Genomic DNA, 11,690 nt, shown 5'->3' on the forward strand with positions numbered 1-11,690 from the left:
TCCCGGATTGTAACAAACAAGTTCATTCTCTCTATATAGTGTAAACTTTACCGTTAATTCGTTTTAGCAATCCTGGAACAACCTACCCAAATATTTACAGGTTACATTTTTGTTTATTTCTTTTTTCCGATTTCCAAATTTATAATATTTCCAAATTCATATTTCAAAATTGCCCTTCCATATTATCTTTCTTTAATTTCTTTTTATCATGTAGAGTTACGCTATTTTGAGAGAATAAGACAATGTACGATTTACTGTTGGTCGTAATTAATTAGCGATAATTAATTCGTTCAATTATGTAAATCACACTTCACCAGTGTACACCCGATAGACCGGACGCAATTCATAGCGCTCTGGATTTCTTTGTTCACAACTGTTTATAAACTCCAAATTAAACATGTAACATTGTAAATATTTAGTGTTTGGTAGTTTAGTAGTAGTGCTAGTTGTTTTTGCTTCTCTATTTCCTTTGTTTTTATGACTTCTTAACTTTTTTCTTTGTCCTGAGGAAGGGACAGGTCGTCCCGAAAATTTGACAATTATTATTGTTCGTGTCGTTGGTCATTTTTAGTGCTTTATATAAATTGAAGGTGACCTTGTATCTACTTAGTAGATCCGACACTTAGGATATACAGTGTTGTTGGTTTTTAGTGCTTTATATATATATATATATATATATATATATATATATATATATATATATATATATATATAATGTGCAAAATGTAAGAGATGTAGGCATTATAACAAACATCGAAAGATATTTTAATTACAACTGTCTTTTATTGATAATACCCTTTTGATTATTGCGGCAAATGTCCCTTCAGTTGTATCAATGATTTGTTGATTTAAATGAGTATTTCAAAATTCTGTTTTTGTCTCCCTTTCATCTTCAAATGCAAATTTCTCTCAATCTATACAAACCAGTTCACACTTCCAGTGCTTGTGTATTTTATGATGAATGTAATTTTTCTTTCTTTTTATCTAAAAACGACAATTGTGTTCAAGTTGTCTTTTTATGGGAACTTAGTGGGTGTAAACTTGAAAAGAGAAAATGACGTCAACTATTAAAGATCATTTTTAAATATATATATATATATGAATTGTTTTTTAGGAAGGCTATAAATTGGTTTTCTCTTTTTACACACTGTGTTGGTTACTGACGATGAAAATAAGTATCTTAGGTTCCTCATCCCTCTGCTCACTCATAAAATTCTGCATTAACACTACTGATTTTCCAATAGAAATCTAATTTATAATTAAAATGCACATAATTTCAACTTGCCTAAATACTGTACCTTGTAGGGCAAACTTTGACAGAAATAGTCTTTTAACTTGACATTTATATACAGTGATGATAGTCATTTAATATACTGGTGAGAGTTATTTCTCTTATAAGAGGGTCAATAAACCTTAACTAGAAATCATTGAGATGGTGGCCATCTAAATGGGCCCCGCTTTCAGCAACGAACATGAAAATGTAAGGTAACTGAAAAGGGTTTATTATGAAGAGGAACATTTGTGTACTATTAAGGGATGTGTTGTTTGAGTCTCTAAATGCTTCTATGTCATCCTTGTTATAATAAAAAAAATGGCACGAAAATCTCGAATGTTGCATATCCTCTATGAAAATTGTTGCATATCCTCTATCAAAATATGGAAGGAAAAATGTTCTGCACCCAAAGTCAATTGGTAAAGTTTGAGGCTGACTGGACTTAAGGGAAAGAAATTATGCACCGAACAAAGATTTTAAACAGAGAGGCTATTTTGACCTTGACCTAGAAACTTCGTTCAAGGTCAATGCACATCCATTGACCAGTAGCACTCTGTTAGTGAAGTATGAGCCACATTGGACCAAGGGGAGAGAAGATATGCTCCGGACAAGGATGTTTCATATAATTCTGCTATGACCTTAACCTTAGACCTAGAACCATGGTTCAAGGTCACTACACACCCTTTACCTAAAGGCACTCTGTGGGTGAAGTATGAGCCAGATTGGGCCAAGGAGAGAGAAGATATGCTCCAGGCAAGAGATCTCGGACGGACAGACTGATCACTATAGGGTGCCCGCAGAGCGGGGTCCTAATTATCTTTTACCCAAAACATATTGTTAATGCGGAAATAATAGAGCCTTCCTTTAAAAATCGTGAGAATGAACATGTACTTCCTCGATAGTTTCGGGGTCGTAAAACCCCGAACAGAAATAAGTGCTTATAATCAAATCAACGAGGAAACATTTAAATCCACAATGGTGAGTATGTGTACACAAAGAACAAAATGTATTCGTTTTACTGTTAAGTTTCTTAAATCAATAGTGATCAAATAAGTTTATAAATATTCACAATGATCATACTAGTAGATTTAATCAGGAGTCTCGTTACATTAAACCAATTTTAACGTCCGTATATAAAAGAGTTTTTGGGTTAATCCAAACTATTGCCGCAGTCCACTAGGTCATGAAAATTCTTAACTTTGTTTTTAACTTTAATCGATCCTTTGATAAGAGAGAGGGATGATGAACATTTAGTCGGAAAAAGAGAAGCTTTTTCCAACTATCATGATATTTCAAGTTCAAACAGTATTTGTGATATTCGAATAAACCTTTCTATTAAGTGTTCTCATTATCCTAACAAGTCTTATCAATTTACCTATGTCCTCACCTCTGTCCACCTACATGTACTACCAATGTCCTCATCTCTGTTCACCATCTACATATGCCCTCATCTCTGTCCACCATCTACATATGCCCTCATCTCTGTCCATCATCTTCATATGCCCTTATCTCTCTCTGTTGTTTAACGAAACCCGACCGGTCACGGTAGCCTAGAGGTACGGCGCTCGCTTCGTGATCGGGAGGCCCGGGTTCGATTCTCGTTCGCCGCCCCGCGTCACACCTAAGACGTAAAAATAGGTATAGTGACTGGTCCTTTGCCAAGTTGCAGTCACGGGTCTTTCGGATGAGACCTTAAAAACTGGGGTCCCGTGTCACAGTAGGCGTTGGCACGAAAAAAAAACCTCACTGAATGCCGAGCATAGGTCTAAATTTGAAGCTCTTCACCGGCATACGGTGACGTCTCTATATGAGTGAAAAATTCTCGAATGGGACGTTAAACAACATACAATCAATCAAATAACGAAACCCTACATGGCACGACCCTTCATTCAAGTAATATTCTTAATTGGGACATTTAAGGGCTTAGTCCCCCCCCCCTTCACAAAAGTAGTTTTGTTTCTCGAGCCCTTTAATTTGCTTATATCTACTCCAAACTTTCCAGTGTTAATGCTCATTTTTAAAAATCTTAAAAGTTATTTTGTATTTCTTTTCTATTGTATTACTCAGCATCGAAGGGATTGACACTTCTATTCTGATCGATTTCATTACAACTTATAGTTTACTCCATCAATATCATATTCCAAGCTGTTCTATCAAGATAATTAAAGTCTGGAATTAAAATCCCCTATCAATTATTTAGACATTGTATCTTGTGCACATTAGTTTTCCATGTTAGTGTAATAAACTTGTATATCATTTTTCTGTCACAAGTAAGAATATCATCACTAGTAATAACTAAAATGGTTAAAAGGATTATAACATAGAAAATATCATCACCACCAAATGTTTAGGATGTCTAAATGATATGTACTAGTATGCTATAAATCTTATTCGACTACATATTGTGCGTCTTTCTGCAGATGTTTCAAGAGATATTTTATCATGTAAGCCCCATTTCTTTCAAATTGTGTAACCTAAGGTCGTATCATGTTGGAAATTTTGAATATACTAGATGGAGGAGAATGCAAAATTTACAACATGATAACTAGTTATCATGTAAATTTTGCATTTACCTTCAGCGAGTAAATTCAATATGTCAAAAATTTCCAAAAAATTCAAAATTCACATCACGATAATCGTGCCACTTTTCAAAAGAAACAAGCATTCTGAGAGTATTGCATTAGCAATACTAGTCCCCTACCGGCAAGTGTAATCTGGTTCCCGTTAAGAATTAAAAATGCCATAATTCCGTCAAAAAGTAATGAAACGGGACGAAATGCAAACTTGATCTATAACTAATCAAGGTAAAGCCACATACCAAAAATCAGCTCAATATCTATAAGCGTTTAGAAGAAAATTGCGGAAAACCTGTAAAAATTGAAAAGGCCGTAATTCCGTCAAAAATCAATGAAGCGGAACGAAATGCAAACTTGATCTGTAACTCATCAAGATACACTCACATACCAAAAATCAGCTCAATATCTGCAAGCGTTTAGGAAAAAAGTGCGGAAAACCAAGTGGGACAGACAGACAGACAGACGGACGGACAGACTCAGAGGAAACCTATAGTCCCCTCCGGTTTCACCGGTAGGGGACTAATAAGTGGATATTATGTAAATCAGTAAAACTAGCAAGTGAAAAATATACTAGTCATGTAAATCTTCATGATGTTATTGTCACACTTCGCCATTTCCATGTATGGTGTCCGTGTATGTATATGAATTTCACCTTTATGAAACTTTGCAAAATGAACTCTTAATTCTTAAGCTACTCTGTTATTACAGATATTCGAGTAATTAAAATCAAGTACTTTAATGATTACAGAATTTTAAGGTACGACCATGCGGATTTCTCAATTAGTCACCGTGAACATCACGTGACATTAGTAGGGTATAAATACGGAGACTCCGCAGTCGTTTACAATTGTTCTTCGGACTCAGCCAAGGTTAGAAGACGAGTGGAGTGAATAAAGTATTCACGTTCAATATTCCTCGCCTGCTTTACAGTTAGAGAGAGAATATTGAAGGCCAAACCAGTTAAGGCCTGCCACAAACGAGGTTGACCTCCAATATGGAGGCTATAGCCATAGTTTGTTTGATCTCGTCTGCATTGGCTGACCAGTCCGTCCAGGCTGCTGTACTCACTGTCCGTCCTGAATAAGGCATCCTACAGTGAGTGTAGTGGTTGAAGGGCTATCACATATACTGTCCGTCCTGAATAAGGCATCCTACAGTATATGCGGTAGTCTGAGGGCGACTGGGCTCTATTTCAGTTTTAGGTTAGGACTACCAGTTAATTAATTGTTGCTTGCCTCTGATTATTCTGGTGATTTACTAGTTGATTTTATTTTACCTAGATAAGGTTAGGACATATTTGTATATTTCGGCAGTCCACTAAAATCAGACCAATTATTTCCAATCATTTAATGTTGAACACCCCAAACCCTGGAATTGACCAGGTACGATCCCTGTGTTTAATGTAAATACGTTACAGTACTAGTATAACAAAGAGCGATAAAATTATATATTATCACTTTCTTAAATAATTATTATGCAAAATGTGCTTAATCGCAACTTCCTTTTAATATACGAGTTATTTTTGCTATTTCAGAAAGCGAAAGTATTTTCCACTGCCATGAGCTTCCTGTTTCTTTGGAACATCCGGGCCTTGACATCGGGCAAACTACCTTGTCAATCAAAAAAATCCGGCTGTATTACAATAACGTCGAAGACCATGCATGGACAAAATTTAACGGAAAAGTATATATTGTCTAAAGATATAAAGAATCTGACATGCCTTCACGTGTCTGATGCTAAAATACGCTTTATCGAAAAAGAGCTTTTCTCAAAGTTCGTTAATCTTTTAGACTTAAGACTGACGAATCTCCCACTGGAGGGTAACACAGTCAGGGATAGTTTGTTGTATATAAATAAAACTAAATTAAATAGATTGTCTTTGGAAAATGTGGGAGTAAACTCGTCGATTTTGGAAGATCTACACCTCTTTCTACCAAAATCCTTGAAACATTTAGTTCTTAAAAACAACGTCATTGCGCTTTTTTCGACGGATTACATTTCAAATACAAATATTCGTAGTCTGGATCTTTCCTACAACACAAACCTTACGTTTTTCATGAATAGAACTGCATCCTCTTTGAAACGTTTGAGATTATCATATTCAGGTTTTCGGTGGAATAGTACGTTTCAAATAAATTACACCTGTGTACTTCCAAATCTTTCAGTGTTGCATATTGAAGGAAATGATGTAAATCTATCCGCAGTTGACGTCCAAAATAACTGTTTCGCAAATATTAGATCCCTGTATTTAAACCGATGTAGGTTTATAGTGCCACTAACAAACGGAAGCTTCTCTTTTTTCCCAAATCTAGAGCATCTATATATGAACGGAATAAGAAACATGGTTCAGCTACCTACATTTATCAAAACAAAGAATCTGCTCACTCTGAGTGTCAATGATGTAGTAAACTATCCTTTTCTACCTTCCATAGATAACATGAACTCCTTTCAAAATTTGCACAAACTACAACGTCTGCAAATGCAAAAATGGAACATGGCGTCGTGGAATTCACCACAATTATCAATTCTTTTTGGGCCAATAACAAACAAAATGAAAAAACTGGATTTGACTTCAACTGGGTTAGGAACATTTCCTTGTATAGTCAGTCAAATGGACAGCTTGAAGGAACTGAAATTGAACAACAACAGCATTTCAACATTGGATTGCATATCAAAGCAAACTAACAAAAATCTAAAAAAATTCTGGTTGCCAAATAATTTGATTGAATTGGTGCATCCAAATTTCATACCATCTAATGTAACTGATTTCAATCTCTCAGGAAATCCGTTTCGTTGTACATGCGATTTAATGCCTTACAAAAATTGGGTTCTTGAGAAAAAATTGCAAAAAATTGTTGACGAGTGGCAACACTCATACCATTGCTTTGAACCACCGGACTGGAAAGGCCAAACATTGGATAAATTCACCCCAAAGGTAACAGATTGTCAACCATTTAATAAATACGTCATCACCGCCATTGTTTTGTGCTGTTTAATGGTCATCGTTGTAATAGCAACAAATGTCTACGTCAAATTCAGAAAAAGTCACAGAAAAGGAAGATTACTGAATTCTTATGGCGCGTGTGACGAACAGAGACTTTTACCTACACCATGAAGAAAAAACATAACTTAATATGTAAACCAGCTGGCTGATATTAGTTTTAAAAACTGCAGCTTTTCTTAACTATAAAACGGTAGCACGATGGAATAGTTTAAACTATAGGATGCTCATTAGTTCCATCCTTTTTTATGCCCCCGGATCGAAAGATTCCGGGGGTATAATGTTTTTGTCCTGTCTGTCTGTTGTCAACTTTAACCTTGTCTCTTTGGCCCTTTGACCTTGACCTAGGAGTTTGACCTACTTTTGAAAAACTTTAACTTTGGCCATAACTTTTGAATGGTTGGAGCTAGGGCTTTCATGCTTCAGATATATAATCCTTGTGACAAGACCTTTTTTTGGATACCAACCACTTTGACCTTTTGACCTTGACCTAGGAGTTTGACCTACTTTTGAAAAACTTCACCCTTGGCCATAATTTTTGAATGGTTGATGTTAGACCTTTCATACTTCACATATGTAATCCTTGTGACATCACCTTCCTTTGGATACCAACCACTTTGACCTTGACATAGGAGTTTGACCTACTTTCGAAAAACTTTAACCTAGGTCATAATTTTTGAATGGTTGGTGGTAGGGCTTTCATACTTCACATATGTAATCCTTGTGACAAGACCTTCCTTTGGATACCAACAACTTTGACCTTGACGTTGACGTTTTACTTACTTTTAAAAAACTTTAACCTTCGCCATAACTTCTGAACAGTTGCAGCTAGGACTTTCAAATTTTACAGGTATATTCTTCGAGACAAGTCCTTTCTTTGGGTACCAACATTTTTTATCTTTTGGCCTGGATTTTGACTTGCATTTGAGAAACTTTAACCTTCGCCATAAGCTGCCATACGGGGGCATCAGTGTTTCACAAACACATCTTGTTTCATTATTGTATTATCTGTTTCACCATTCTAACGAGAACAACACCGTGCTTTGAAGGAATTTACTGATTCTAGATCGAATAAACGGAAATACTTGTACACTCAAAGATGTCATTACCGACGTGAAGCACACTTGGATATCATGTGTAATTTAAGTTCAAAGGATGTGTTCTTTTCCCCATGGGGTGCACTTTGCGTTATACATGTAACAGTCAGAAAGGCTTAGATCAATTTATCATGAGATATATCTTGAGACTGCTTATGTATACAGATCCCCTGTTCGAATAGGGGTAAAATATTAATAGCTAATCCGAAAATAGCTAAATACTATGTAACTTTGTATGGAAGCCCGTTTTAATGTAAAGATCCCTGTTCAAATTCTTTATTTAAGGATCACCACAATTAAGAAAAAGTACATGTAGTTTCATATGTGGAGTCACAATGTTTATATTACCTCTAAAAAATTAATGTTAATTGTTTTAACATTTATTTTTAATGTATGTACTTTTGAAAAATCTTTAGGGGGGGGGGGGGCTCTTTAAAAATGAGATAAAGACTAAAAATGACAGAAAGAAAAGTCTAACTTACCTTAATTATGGCAGTATTATTAGTACATTTTTATATAAAGGGTAAAAAAAACATGCGTTTGCAAGGATATTAAAACTTACTGAATTTATTTCCTTTTTTTTGTAGTATTTGCTGATTTCGATGATATCCAATTTTTTTATACCTCTTTTATTGAGAAAAAATTCACAGATTGCGCATGTCACAAACGTTGTCAAGGAAAAGCTTGTTACAAGTATGTTACAAGTGATAACAAAACATGCAAGATCGTGAACTCTTCGTGAAGTGATTTCCTCTTGCCTTGCACTAAAGGTTTAGGAAAGATTACATTTATTAAGAACAGTATCAAAGCAAGTTTCTTTTCAAATTTTACTAACCTCAAACCTTGATTTAAGGGGAAGAAGGACCTTTAGCTGAAAAAATACCTGTCATTCAATTTTTTTTTATATTTTGTATATTTCTTATTAAGTATGTCCCACATATCTTAAAGCAGTTATATCATTAGGTTTCTTACCTTATTTTAGAGATATTGATTGACAAATACTATGCCCTACAGTATCTAAGTGGAGTTTTAATTCTCCATGTTTCCGGGCTCATTACTCTGTTCATAATTGGATTTTAAAAGCATAGATAAAAAATATGTAAGTGAACATGTATCTTTTAAAATATTTCAGAGTATGAATTGGGTTTAAAATTCGAAAAGGCAAGTTTCATCTATCACACTGCATCTGGATAGGGAAAATTACGAACTTTTTAAGACAACTTAAACAACAAAAAACGTAATTTACAAAAAAATCCTATCATTCAATATTTTTAAATTTACGTTGAAATGCAAGTCCTTCAAATTATTTATTAACTGTAAAAATTTCGAATGGTGATGCTGACCTCAATATTGCACAGGACATCGTTAAAGACGACATAAGCAGGACAAAAACTTGTCATGTTTACATTTCTCGAGTACGGGAAAAACTAACTATGACGTCACACGTAAGCTAAATAAGCGAAATAAGATATACCTACAAAAGATTTCCATCATCAGCCTTGCAAAAATAATTTTTATGTTCCCTGTTTCTCAAAATATTTCATCATATACTGATGATGACCTGTTTTTACATAATAATACCGCCCTTGTATTCACCGAGTATGATCTTGCTGTACTAGCAGATCGTGTATGACGTCACCGACTTGTTGGACGCGCAGTTTAAAGAAACAGAGGAGTGGATCAATCTTTTTTCATAATTTGTTAATGTTTACAAGAACTTTTTATTTTTTTTTAATATAAGATGGTAATTAAAGAAAAAAAAATGTCAAAATTTATACAAGAACTGATGCTTTACACGTTTTGCACTTATATAAATGGAGACTATGACGTAGTTTAACAAAGTCATGTGACCATGTATCCTTCATCCCCTTAAGCCAGAACCCATGGGGGTCTAAAAAAGGACAAAATGACAGAAAGAACAAGCATTGTCAGATTATTGTATAAGCAATACAAGTCCCCTACCAACAAGTGTAATCTCGTTCCCTTAAAAACTGAAAAGAACGTAATTCCATCAAAAGTCATTGAAGCGGAACAAAATGCACATCGGATCCGTAACTCATTTAGGTAGACTCACATACCAAAACTCGACTCAATATTTGCATCCATTTAAGGAATAAGTGCGGAAAACCAAGTAGGACAGAGGGACTGACAAACGGATGGAAAAACAGACAGACACACAGGCAGACGAGGAGGAAATCATAGTCCTCTCCGGTAGGGGATTAAAAAGGGGAATGTACCTTAATTAGGACAGTGTTATTTGTAATTAATGTTTGCAAAGGACAGAAATATGCGTTTGCTTTGTTAGGATGTAATATTTCCTTTTTTCTGAAAGATTTGCTGATAATGCAAATATCGGTGATGTCCAATCTTTTGATACCTCCTGTATGATGATAAAATGCACAGACTATTCAGAATTTACATGTCATAAACCTTGCAAAGGAGATGCCGTATTTATTACAAGTTATGTTATAACAAAACATGCAGGATTATGAACTCTTGGACACCCACATTAACCAAAAGTGATTTCATTTTGCACAAAAGGTTTAGAAGAGGTTACATTCTCTAACAACAGTATCAACACAATTTAAGTAGGTTTCTTTTCAAATTTTAATAACCTCAAGTACCTTGTTTTAAGCAATAACCCAGATATTGGAGGAACCATTCAACATGCATTAGAGAGACTAAACAATACAAAACTGGGAACTTTAATACTGGACAACATTTTCATGAATGATAAAATACTTTCGGAGAATTACGCATTTTCCCCCTGTCACTTAGAAAACTGTCAATGAGAGCGAACGAGCTGCATGACGACATTCCCGATGACCTACGTAGAGGGACTACACAGCCTCACTGAATTCGACCTCAGTCATAGCATCCATTTTAGACACCTCGAAGATTGGACGTAAAAACGACTTTGCCACTCACGAATCTACCGTTGGTTTTTACGGAATTTTTTCTGGAAAAACCTATTAAAAAATAATAGTAATTCCTGTGATTTGCCTGACCTTGCATACCTCGACTTGTCGCACACTTTCGAAAACAACTGTCTTCAAAATTTACAATATCTTATTGTTAAGTACTGTATATTAAAAGATGGTTTATACATCAATAGCTTCGAATATTTGTTCTTATTTTAAAAAAAAAATCTTAAGCGAAACATTTAATATACTGGTATATCAAGTACCTGTTATGAGTATGCCATTGGAAAATTTAGATATGAACGACCTTAAGTTTACTTTCAGTGAAAATGATAACACAATGCCCATATTGAGTAATTTGATGAGTCTAGTATATCTTGAATTTCGACATCTTGACCTCGGAGACTGGAGACACAGTAGTTCAGAGATCTTTTTAAAACTACTGAAAAATCCGACATATTTAGATGCAAGTTGTATTAATTTAACCTCAGTTTTATGGCAAAAGTTATTCGTTAATAAAGTTAATATGAACAATTTACATGATTTCTGAACTTGGTAATGCTATACTAGTATCTAAAAGCATGATTCTCGAAGAAATATGTTTCCAACATAACAGAAAAGAAATTGTCGATGTAAAAGGGTCATAGATGGACACGTATATAAAGAAAAATTGAATAAATCAAACATCTTATCAATTATTTATGGAGGATTCAAGAAGGACAGACAGTTTTGAAAATTTTGTTATTGAATTTTGACAACGATTTTTGTATTTCGACATTGTTTATGTTCATTAGTTCAATAAATCTGAAAATGATAGCATTT

The 11,690-nt window shown here is 34.6% G+C and overlaps 1 pseudogene; it reads left to right on the forward strand.

Moving 5' to 3' along the window:
- The first annotated feature begins 10,103 nt into the window (after positions 1–10,103).
- LOC133204679 (uncharacterized) lies at positions 10,104–11,418 on the forward strand (annotated as a pseudogene).
- The last annotated feature ends 272 nt before the right edge of the window (positions 11,419–11,690 follow it).

Source organism: Saccostrea echinata, unplaced genomic scaffold, assembly GCF_033153115.1.
Source record: "Saccostrea echinata isolate AGI-Se365-2 ecotype Australia unplaced genomic scaffold, CSIRO_AGI_Sech_v1 ptg000054l, whole genome shotgun sequence".
NCBI classification, from domain to species: Eukaryota; Metazoa; Mollusca; class Bivalvia; order Ostreida; family Ostreidae; genus Saccostrea; species Saccostrea echinata.